Source organism: Antechinus flavipes, chromosome 2 (genome assembly GCF_016432865.1).
Source record: "Antechinus flavipes isolate AdamAnt ecotype Samford, QLD, Australia chromosome 2, AdamAnt_v2, whole genome shotgun sequence".
Taxonomy (NCBI): Eukaryota; Metazoa; Chordata; class Mammalia; order Dasyuromorphia; family Dasyuridae; genus Antechinus; species Antechinus flavipes.
Window position 1 is genome coordinate 174,285,459 of NC_067399.1, and position 12,906 is coordinate 174,298,364.

The following is a 12,906-nucleotide window of genomic DNA, read 5'->3' on the forward strand; positions in this document are numbered from 1 at the left end:
TATATCCACATTTGTGCATTTATATGCATTATGAAGAGATAATAGATACATAATGCATTACATTACATGTATTTGCCTAAAACACATATATGCATATGCATGTATACTATTCATGTGTGCATATACAAACTATATTGCCAGGCACTTTACAGCTACTGTGAGATTGGTACTATTATTATCATCTCCATTTCACAGCTGAAGAAATCAAAGTAAACAGAAGTTAAATGACACATGCAATCATATAATTAGTATCTGAGGAGAGATTCAAATCCATTTCTTGAGATATATATGTGTATTTATATAGATAGATATAGATGTATGTATATATACACTATGCATTTGCATATAGGGAAACAGTTGTGTAAATGCACAGATGTATGTATACCTATATGAGCATATAATCATCCATATGTATATATAAAAGAAAAACCACAAGGGTTAGTGGAAAGGAAGCTAACTTCAAATAGGAAGTTCAAGTCCTGCCTTAGACAAATCACTCAACCACTCGATTCTTCAGACAACTCTCCAAGATCATAAATTGCAGAGAGGATGATCATTATCATTCATGGTTTTCTCTTCAGTAAATCCCTAAATCAATAAATTTACAAATCTAATCCAAAAAGAGGGTGTGTGTGTGTTTTTCTGTGTATGCATGCATCCCCAAGTGCATTTAATATGACTGTTTTCTTAGCTGATGAAAGCAAGGTTCTGAGCTCTCCTGTGCTTTTATGAGTATAGGGAACTTCTGGTGTAGAAAATTATGTTCACCAAAAAAGATTGCAAATCAGCAAATCATTTGCAACTGGGACATTAAGAATGTTAAGGGATTTAATCAACAGTATATGTCAGATATAGGCATTCCTGACTTTCAAAACCAGCCTTCACTACTTCTAAATTAACCTTGGCTCAGCGTTACAGAAAAGCTTCAGATCTTATCTCCAGCACTTCCCAGCTGTGCGACCCTGGGCAAATAATTCACTTAACTTTTCTAAGCTTTAGTGAGTTGATCTGAAAGAAGAGAATAAAAACATATGTAATATCTACCTCAAAAGTTTTAGTGTAGAACTCCTTTGTAAACCTTAATCTGCTCTATGTTGTTGTGGAGGCATTTCTGACTCTAACCCCATTTGGTTTTTTCTTGACAAAGAAACTGAAATGGTTTAGCATTTCCTTCTCCAGCTTATTTAATAGATGAGGAAACTGAGGCAAATAGGATCAAATGATTTGCCTTAAGTCACAAACTTAGTTTTGAAGACTGGATTTGAATTTGTCTTCCTTACTTCAAGATCTCTATATAGTGCATCATCTAGTCGCTAATATGCTATTTAAATTCTAGTTATTAATATTATTCTAAATTGTCCATCAACTGTGTTTATTCCTCCTTCAATATTCAGACGCTAATCTACCAATAGTTTAGAAGATTATCTATCTGAATTCTGTGACCAAAAAAGGGTAGAAGTGGGGCACAAATTACTGTGGAGAGTTTTCAATCTGAAATTGGTAGAATAATTTAGTAAAATCTTCTAGGGTTTGTGTTCTATGCTAAGAACCAGTTAAAAATTTGAGAACCAGAAGTCAATACCATATCATAATGAGACATTATATTAAGATTAGGATTAAATTAAGATTTTTATTAATGAGTTTATCTTCTACTTATTATGGCAGGTGTCATTTAACCCCTTCAGGTCTCAATTTCATGATTTCCAGAGTGAGGAAGAAGAGATGCTTAGATGGCTTCTAAGGATCTTTCTAGCTCTAAATAAATGCATATGTGTGTCTGTGTGTATGTATACATGCACATATATGTTGCTATATATGTGCATTATGACATGCCTATTTAATGAATATTGGATTATATATGCAGACATATATTTCTCCATGTACATCATGTGTGTGTTCCACACCCAGATTTTGTTAAGCTCTCCACATTGCTTTCCTTTATGAATACAGACAGGTAATCATTATACTGTATCTTGTCTGTTCATGTTAAAAGAAAGGGGAAAAAAAATCCCTGAAGTATAATTTCTTCTCTTCTCTCTAGCTCACAGCCTTCTTCACATATGTAGAGAGCAAAAGGTGGGAGTGTTCATGTAGAGGAATGAGAATAAGAGAATTACACACAAATGTAATTTATGCATAGAGCCATGTGGAAAAGTCCCTTTTCCTCTTTTACACATAAATAACATATGAATCCTTAAGAATTATGCAAAAAATCCTTGCTAGATGATTTTATTACAACCAAAAGACATAGATTCTTTGTATAATTCAAACATGTATTATGATATTTGCACCAAGAGGGAAACCTGTAGGGGTTTCAAATTTAAGGAAATACAAGCATGAACCAGCTTTGAAATTCACACACTAAAAAATCTAAAAGTATATCTTACCCAAATCTTATTTGAAATTTGTACTCATATATTTATGTTCATAACAATAAGATTATAATACAAAACTAGGCACTTAGCCTGGAGGTTCTAACAGAAACATTTTTAAGAAGGATAAAGTAATATAGAGAGCAGTCAAGGAAGCTTTAAAAAAAAAAAAAAAGCTATGCTTATCAAAAGGCTTTCACTATGTAGGCTTTCACACAAGCTTTTCAATATGTTAAAATACTGAAGAAAAAAAGGAACCTTTCACCTTTTACATAAAGAACTTCTTTCAGTTTACATTCCTAGTGATTTACCTTATTGGTTCAGTTTTTTCCCTTGATCTATTTGCACATCATTGGAAATATGCTCATGTACTTAATTCCATACATCAACTTTGCAAAATGACTGCATTTGAGAAGCAATAAATCTTTCAAACAGATCAAAAGTAAGATTGAAGGAGTTCATCTGAAAAATTCTCCTTAAGAAAGGAGGGTAAAGAGGAGCCAAAAACAATAACGTGTATCACTGAAATGCCAGTGGGTACACTTACTTTCCATTTAGTACATTAGATCAGAGTTGTCATTTTTCTCCCTTCAATCCTCTTCTCTCTCTCCATTTCCCCCCTCAGTTCTCAAAGTCATCAGATAAGGACCAATCCTAGAAGCCACTATACCAGGGGAAATATACATCATGTTAATTTATTTATTTTGCTCCTAGGCATGTATGGTTCTACATAACAGAAATAGCTATATAAAAAAAGTAAATTCACTAGTCTCAGAAAGAGTTTACAAATATTATTAGAGAATCATTGTTGATCATTTCTGGGAGGAGGAATTATTTTATTCCAAGTTTTAAAAAATTCAAATAGTAGTGGGATGGAGAATATATGACCAAAATTATAGGTATATGCATTTGATGTCGATCCTTAGAAATATTCTTAAATACAGTCTTAAAAAAATTATTTGTGGACAGCTAAAATATTGAGATTCTGGAGGAAGTAGCATGAGATTAATAAGAACTAGCTAGTTTAAATAAAACTGTTAGGACAACAGATATGAAGAGAAAAAAGGCCAATTTTTTTGTGAGGAATTTTACAGATTCTTTCATTCTGTGGGTAAATGACAAGATGTGAATATGATAATAAAGTAGTGAGTTGCATAGTAGAATAATTATAACAAAATATAATCACAAATGCATTGCTATCAATTTGGTGAATGATCAGTTGTAGTGTACTATAGTTCTCTGTACTTAACCCTGTTCCTGGAATGTAATTAAACATATTTCTAAGGACTGGAGAGACATAGATTCTTCAAATCCATATATAAATAAAATTGAATCTAGTAGTACAAAAACAGAATCATGATTTGAACAATCCAAACAGAAAATTATTAATACCCCAAATTAATAAGGTAAAATAATTTCAGTTATATATTTGTTTTTAAAAATAAATTTAAAAGATGGTGAATGCCTTTTATATGTGATATTTCTATTAAAAATATGGAAAGCATTTAGTTGACCACAAACTCAAAATGAGTCTAAAGTGCAATGAAGCTGCTATTTTCTTTATACAAAATTAATTTTAAAAATTGTAATGTAAACCTTTGAGGGAATATCAGAACTAAACTTATTATTATTTTCTAAAATACAGATCCTCCTGCCCAGAAAAGAAAAATACTATCACAAACCAATTATGAACTCAACTCCATTTCTTCAAAACAACAAAGTTTTGGCATTTCCTAGGGAATAGAGTATTCCAGGTTTTCTTTCAAAATTCATCTACTTCTTTATAACCTGGAATCATGGCAACATGGGAAAATTATTTGAAATTACATTGGAAATATTACTATAATTTTCATGCCCTTTTAACTGGGCATATATACCAGAAGAATTTTAAAGACAAAATAAAAGGTTACATGTAAACAAAACATTATTAGGACCACTTTTTGTGGAATTAAAACCTAGAAACAATATGAGTTCATATCAAATGGTGACAGGTAAACATATTTCCATTCATGAATCCAATGGAAACATTTTGCACCATAAGACACAATCTTGCTTCAGAACTGATGCCAGGTACCATCAATTCCCTCACCTTCCTTATTCAGCATCTCATGATTTTTTCTATAAAAATTGACATTGCTACCTTTCTCTTCAGTCTCAGAGGATGGTGATCCTTTTCCTTGTCAACATGAACCAGTCCACCTGTGTCATCTCCCCAAAGACTGTTCTATCAAAGTCTCTCTGTCTGTGTGTGCATTTCTCTCTTCTCTCCTCTCTCTCTCTCCCCTTCTTTCTCTCTCTCTCTCTCCCCTTCTTTCTCTCTCTCTCTCTCCCCTTCTTTCTCTCTCTCTCTCTCTCTCTCTCTCTCTCTCTCTCTCTCTCTCTTTCTGTCTCTCTCTCTCTCTCTCTCTCTCTCTCTCTCTCTGTGTGTTTGTGTGTGTGTGTGTGTTTCTTTCTTTCTTTGTCTCTTTCTGCATCTTTTTGTGCCCCTGTCTCTGTCTCTTGGTCTATCTGTTTCTCTGTCTCTGTATGTCTGTCTGTCTGTCTGTCTCTCTCTCTCTCTCTCTCTCTCTCTCTCTCTCTCTCTATATATATATATATATATATATAGTATATATATATAGTATATATATATATATATATATATATATTTCTCTTTCACTTTTAGCTCTATGTCAAATATATAGAATTTTGTTTAGATTTCTTCTGTTCTAAAAAAAATAAATAAAAGAAGAGGGAAATAAAGAAAAATGAAAACAAGGAAGAGAGAGAAAGAGAAGAGATAATGAAATCAAAACCTCTCTGTATTTCTACCATTTTAAAAAACTATCATCCAACCACTCTTTAACTTTCTAAACTCTTAAATATCATCTATACTTATTTAATTAAGATGCTCTAGAACCTTTTCTCTTTATGATTATAGGAAAATGACAGAAAGAGTTCCTGGATTAATCTGATTAAAGTTGAGGGATGGGTCTTTGCTTACCTTTTGGGGGAATGTGATTATATATCTTCCTATTGAAAATTTTGGACATTCACACTGACATCATTAAGAAGTTAAGGAAATATCCTGGTATTGGGGATCAATTGATGGAGAACTGAGTCATTCCTATGTGTTCTACCTATAAAGGGGATCCTTGTTCCAGTCAGGTCTTTTCCTTATTTGACCTCTCCTCTTTTTCTGTTGAGATCTTGATAATCACAAAGCAGACAGCAGCAGAGTTGAGGGAAACTTGTAATGGGCTGAGGCTTGAATTGATGCACTGAGGTCCCAAGCAGGTGAAGGTAAATAGTAATTGGACCATACTCTATTAATATATATGCTCGGAGAAAGAATGGCCCCCGCCCACTCTTTGTGCAAGTACTGAGGTGTTGTATTGGAAATGACAGTTTTTGGTGGATGGAGGCAAGGGAGTGGGGAGGAAAGAGGAAAGAGAGACTGCTGGCTGGTTTCTTGACATAGCTGCTCCCACTGCTATAATGACCCCCCTTCACCTCCGATCCCCTTTTCACCTGCAATCCCCCTTCACCTCTCCTAGCTGGCTTCCTGTCGCAGCTGCCCATGTTGCTATCACAATCCTTCTTCACCTCTATTGAGAATAAAGACTGAAGATTTTTCCCTTAACCTGAATTCCTGACTCCGGCTGATTTAAATATGCGGTCATCACAAAACTGGTATCTCATTTTTTAGTCTGAGATGGCAATAAATGTCTACTCAGAAGTAAAGGCACATTACAGTAGATTGTATTCTCCCTCACATGGACCAAAAAGTGACCTAAGAATAACAAGAAATTTGTAGATTTTTCTATATTGTAACTCCAAGAGGTTCACAGAGCAATCAAATATGAAAGTGGAAAGAGAACTCAGTTGTCATTTAATGCATCATATATTCCAAAAGAATCCCCACTTCCACATACCCAACATATTGCCATCTAGATTTTGCTTGAAGATTTCTAAAGGAAAGGCAGGCCATTTTGGATTAGTGAATGGTTAGGAAGTTTGTCTTAATGACTAGTATTAACATATCATTTTAAAATTTGGAAATCTCTTACAAATTTTGATCCTTACAATAACTCTGGAAGTTAGGTACTATTATTATCTCCAATTTAGAGATGAGGAAATTGAGAGTAAGAGTGGGGAAATGAGCTGTGTAGGATCACATAGTTAATATATATCTATAGCAGAATTCTAATTTAAGTCTTCCTAACTTTAAGGCCAACACTCTATTCATTGCAGCACTTTTTATTCTCCTGACAACCAGCCTAATTTAACCTCTTTACAAATTCATTTCTGTCACATTTTTTTTCAATTTTAATTCCAATGATGTAGAGGGCCAGAACTCTGAGAAAAGTATACTTGAAGTATGAAAGATTCTTACAGCAGAGTGTTTACTCAGTGTGATGATAAGATAATGGTTCTCTAATTCACATATACTTAGTATGATATGGTGATATAGTGGTTCCACAGTTGGCACATGCTCAGTGTGCTGTACTGATGTAATTGTACTAAGATATTTTAAGGGCTGAGAAGAATGGAGAGAGTGAGTGAGTGTGTACTTGAGCTCAGACTACAGGCTCCAGGCTCCAGGCTCCAGACTTCAGACTCCAGACTCCAGACTCCAGACTCTATCCCTGACCATCCTCATAGCGACTCTCCTGCTAAGACCAAGACCCATCCAGAGATCCTCCAGAAAACTAGCCCAGACATTCCACAATAGGTTTTCCCTAATCTTAATTCATTGTGGCTTCTCTGTACCCTTTGATGCTGTTGACCATCCTTCATGGATAATCTTTTTTTTTCCCTTCATTCTGCAATATTTACTTGTTTCTCTTTCTTCTTATATAATAAGTGCTTCTTGACCTTTTTTGATGAGTTCTCATCTAACTATTAACTTTAAATCATAGATATTCCACAATTCTCTATCTTGGCCTCTCTTTTCTTGTTGGTAATCTTATTTCCCATTTGCTCTGTTCTCACATCAAAGAAATTATATCTCAAAAAAAACATATTTTTCTTATTGATTCAAATCCTACATCTTAGACTTCCTGTTGGAATTACATCCTTCTCTGTTTATATGTCCCATCAGTACTTCAGGTACTACATTCCTGCCAAAGCTGCCCTTTGTGCTGAACCTATTTTTGACTATGAACCTATTTTTTTTGGTGTGTGTGGTTGATGATACTATTATCTTCCTCATTAACATGCTCATACTCATGGATTCTTTTTTGATTTTTTCATTCACTCTTCTTATTATCCTCTTCCCAATCAATTGTCAAACCTTCTTGATTTTATTTTCATAGTATCTTTTGCAACTGTCTCCTTTTCCTCATTCATATGTCTATTATTCTAAGGCCCTCACTTTCACTTCTCTTAGCTATTATCGAAGAGCTATCATGATACAACAGAGTACTACTTGCTTCAGAGTCAGAGGTCTTAGATTCAAAGCTTGTCTTTTATTTTAACTTAATCAACTCTAATTTATCTAAATTAATCAACTTAATATATATGGATATAAGTTTATTTTTCTTATATTATATGGAGGAATCAGATTAGATGTTATCTTCCATCTCTAAATTTACAAATATATTAGTATTCTTACAAGAAATTTCTCCTCTCCCAAACTATTTTTTTTATAAAAACTATCCTAAATAATCTACCTAAAGCTTGTATCTTATCATGTCATTTTCCTCAACAAAAACCTTTAGTGATTATTTCCTCTATGGCCAAATAAAAATATTTTAGCCTGGGATTTAAGGCCCTTTGTTCTCTTACTACACGACTGAGTAAAAAATATTTATGCTATAAAGTGACACAGTGTTAAAACATTAGAGAGGATATCACAATATATTTTTAACTTATAGCACTAATTTTATTTCTAGTTTCTTTTCATGTACTTAATAAACCACTATTCTAATTTCTCTTCTTATCCTTTACCTTCTCATCTATGCATCTTTGCTTATGCTATTCCCAATGTCTGGGATGGTTTTCTGCTCCCAACTGCCTTCCATATTCCTTCCCTCTTTCCCTCACCACACACAAACTGCAAATGTTACCTTGCTAATCAAATTGCTGATTTTTTTTTTTGAACTTATTTCACTCCTAAAGTTATCTGTTTAAAAGATTTCTGGAACAGTATGTATCTTGACCTAGCTTTATACCTCTAGTACTTAGCACAATAACTTGTATGTGAATAAATGCTTGCTAGATGGATGAATTAAACTTCTGAAGTCAAAGTGATCTTGGATTTCCAACTTTAGAAGTGATTATCTCCCTAGAATTTTTCTTACATGAGATAAAACAATTTCAGGAATGGGCTTACATCACAGTGTTCTAGGACAGATTAGCGGTTCTTAGTCTTGAAGCTTTTTGTGTTATCAATCAATTGGTGGAAAATAAAAGCAATCCAGAACTGTCCCCTGGCCTCCTGATGATCATATACAATCTTAAGAATCATTTTTACCTCTCTTTTTTTTTTGTTGTTGTTCAGTAATTTTCAGCTGAGTCCAATTATGTATTATCCCATATATACATCTACATGACTTTTGCCTCTTTACTCCTACCATGATCAGGATTCAGGCTGGTATTCAATCCTCTAGTGAGCAGATCCGAATAGATATCCTAGCTCAAAATTTTCTGCCCCTATCAACTCTCAGACCCTCACCGAAAGATGAAATCTTGAACACTTTTGTGTAATTATTAAAAGTACTAAACTTCCATATTCCTTCCCTGGAGGGGCTTGTCATTTTCCAGTGCATTTTGTAGCTAAGGACCTGAGACAAACAAGGTTAAGTGAATTGCCCAAGATTATACAGCTAGTAAATATCTAAAGCCAGATTTGAACTAAGAAAGATGTCTCCCTGACTCCAGGGACAATACTCTGTCTATACACCACCTAGCTTTCATTCCTTTCTGAGGTCAATAGAACTACAGAATCACAGATTTAGTGCTAGAAAGGACCAGAGAGTAATTTATTTCAATCCTGTCCTTTTACATCTTAATTAACTGAGATTCATGGAGGAAGATAAAATGAATAGTAATAAGTAAGTGACTTCAACCTTGACAAGGGGGGACATAGAACATGGTTGCTGTCTTCAAATATTTGAAGAATTGGCATATAGAAGATAAAGTTGACATATTCTTTTTAACATGAGAAAACAGGACTTGGGACTATATGGGTAAAAATCATAGTGAGGTAGATACTCCCTTTACTCAATATGAGAGAACTGTTTAAATAATTAGAATATTTGACTCTGAGAATGCCTGCTTTGAAAAAGCAGTAAATTTCTCATCACTAGATTGGTTCAGGGAGACTGAATGACAATCTGACAAAAGTGTTCAAGATTTCATCTTTCGGTGAAGGTTTGAGAGTTGATGGGGGCAGAAAATTTTGAGCTAGGATATCTATTTGGATCTGCTCACTAGAGGATTGAATACCAGCCTGAATCCTGATCATGGTAGGAGTAAAGAGGCAAAATTCATGTAGATGGTCAAATAGGATTCCAGTTATTCAAAATTTTCTCAGCCTTATATACCCTAATAGACTTACATAACTATAGTACACTGTGCATATGCTAACTGTAGGATACTACACATGAGGGATCACATGAACAACTTGTTATTGTGTGTAGATGTTTCCTTGTGAATTTGTGACCAAAGAAGAATTGGAGATCATTATTGATCACAAACTAGAAAATGTTGATTATATTAAGTTAAAAAGTTTTTGTACAAACAAAACTAATGCAGACAAGATTAGAAGGGTATCAATAAACTGAGGAAACATTTTCACAGTCAAAGGTTCCAATAAAGGCCTCATTTCCAAAACATATAGAGAATTTACTCTAATTTATAAGAAATCAAGCCATTCTCCAATTGATAAATGGTCAAAGGATATGAACAGACAATTTTCAGATGAAGGAATGGAAATTATTTCTAGAAATATGAAAAAATATTCCAAATCATTATTGATCAGAGAAATGCAAATTAAGACAACTCTGAGATACCACTACATACCTGTCAGATTGGCTAAGATGACAGGAAAAGTTAATGATGAATGTTGGAGGGGATGTCGGAAAACTGATACATTGTTGGAATTGTGAATATATCCAACCATTTTGGAGAGCAATTTGGAACTATGCTCAAAACATTATCAAACTGTGCATACCCTTTAATCCAGCAGTGCTACTACTGGGTTTATATCCCAAAGAGATCTTAAATAAGGGAAAGGGACTTGTATGTACAAAAGTGTTTGTGGCAGACTTTTTTGTAGTGGCTAGAAATTGGAAATAGAATGAATGGCCATCAATTGGAGAATGGCTAAATAAATTATTTTATATGAATATTTTGGAATATTATAGTTCCCTAAGAAATGACTAGCAGGATGATTTCAGAAAGGCCTGAAGAGACTTACATGAACTGATGCTGAGTGAAACGAGCAGGATCGGGAGATCATTATATACTTCAACAACAATACTGTATGAGGATGTATTCTGATGGAAGTGGATATCCTCGACAAAGATAATTTCTAATTCAGTTCCAATTGATCAATAATGGACATAATTAGCTACACCCAAGAAGGAACACTGGGAAATGAATGTGGACAATAACATAGCATTTCCACTCCTTCCATTTTTGTCCACTTGAATTTTTGTTTTTCTTCTCAGGTTATTTTTATCTTATTTCTAAGTCCAATTTTTCTTGTGCAGCAAAATAACTGTATAGGTATACATACATATATTGTGCTTAACATATATGTTAACATATTTGACATGTATTGGTCTACCTATACATGTAGGGGTAGAGGGTGGGAGGAAGAAGGGGAAAAGTTAGAACAGAATGTTTTGTAAAGGTCAATCCTGAAAAATTATCCATGTGGATATCTTGTAAACAAAAAGCTATAATAAGAATAAATAAATAAATAAATAAAGATGTTTCCTTGCCACTCCAATATAACTCTGCTTTAAATACAATACAGGTTGTCATACCCCTTGATTTCTAAGGAAGGCCAAGGTGCCCCTAAGAGTCATGGGGTGCTGAACTAGACATGTCAGCAGGGTTACTTTTACTGGACTAAAGGGTCTAATACCTCACCAAGGGTTCCCCAGTATCTGTGACCTTTTACAGATATCTAGATTCACATTCTGATTCTAATGATTCTTTTATGTGACTATGTGCAAATTACTTCACCTCTCTAAATCTATTTCAGCTTTAAGATGGAAATAAAAATATTGACTATTATATATTTTGCATGTTGTTCTAAGAAAATATGTATCTTTTCAATTTTTAAAACACATGTGTATTTATATGTAAATACATAGGTGTGTGGATATTCATTCATACATACATATACATAGACATCTGCATATATGTGAGTAATTATCATTATCATTATTATACAACCAATATGTGACTTTCTCAGAACAACATGCTGGAATTAGTAAGTAAAGAGATGGCCTTGGTGCCAAGAAGACTTTATTTGAAGTCTCATAACAATGTAAACACAAATCTAGACTATAGACTTTTCCAGCTCTCAAATTGTGGAACTATAGTTTTCAGTCTTTAGAGAAGCAGGACTTAACTGGGCCTTGGGTTAATTCTTAAGTCAACTCAAATTCCTGGAAATGCATAATCTTCAATCTTCAAAATGTTGTGTAGCCCCTGAGGGACTCTAACTCCTGAAGATACAACAGAAAAAAGTAAAGACTGTTAAAGAATGTTATTACCGTGTTTAGTACTTTTAATAATTACAGGACATTGTTTATAATGAGCTATAGTATGTACTTAATTAGCATGTAGAAACATAGAACATGTATTCATAAGTTGCCAATAGAGTATGTATGATGGTTTATTTGTTTTGTCTAGTCTTTAGCTATTTTATGTAAAAGTGTTTTACTTAGGACTGCCTAAGTATACTCACTTTCTTATTGCCAGGATCTGGGGGAGTTAGTAGATTACCCAATCATCCATTAAAATAAAGGTTACTAACAGTTAATTGGAGGGAAGACAATCAGATCATGCCCTTTATTAGTTTCAGTATCACAGGCTCTCTTGCTCAGGAGTTGTTAAAAAGATTCAGAGGAGAAAAAGACCACTCTAAATGAAAACACAAAACGAAACAAGGGTCCAATGAGAAAACAGAAAATCTAGAAATTCAGGTTCACTCTAGTATTCATCTCTTCAATGTATCAATAGAATAATAGCTATTTTAACTTTCCCAGTGATTCCATACATTACCTCAAAACCCATAATCTTTTCCACTACCAATGGTGTCCCACCTTCATCTGATCAAATGCTATCCATCCTTTAAGGATCTTATCATTTAATATCTCTTCCAAACTATCTGAATTAAGTACTTTTTCTCTAAATTCCAAAGAAACTTTGAACATTTCTGAAGATACTTTTCATAGTCTAATGTGTATATAGTTTTGTTATAATGATTTGTAAGCTCCTTGAAGACAGAAGCTGTGTCTTATTCCTCTTTGATAAGAGAGGAAATATATGGTAATTGATAGACGTTTGTGACAAAGAAATTGAGCACTGT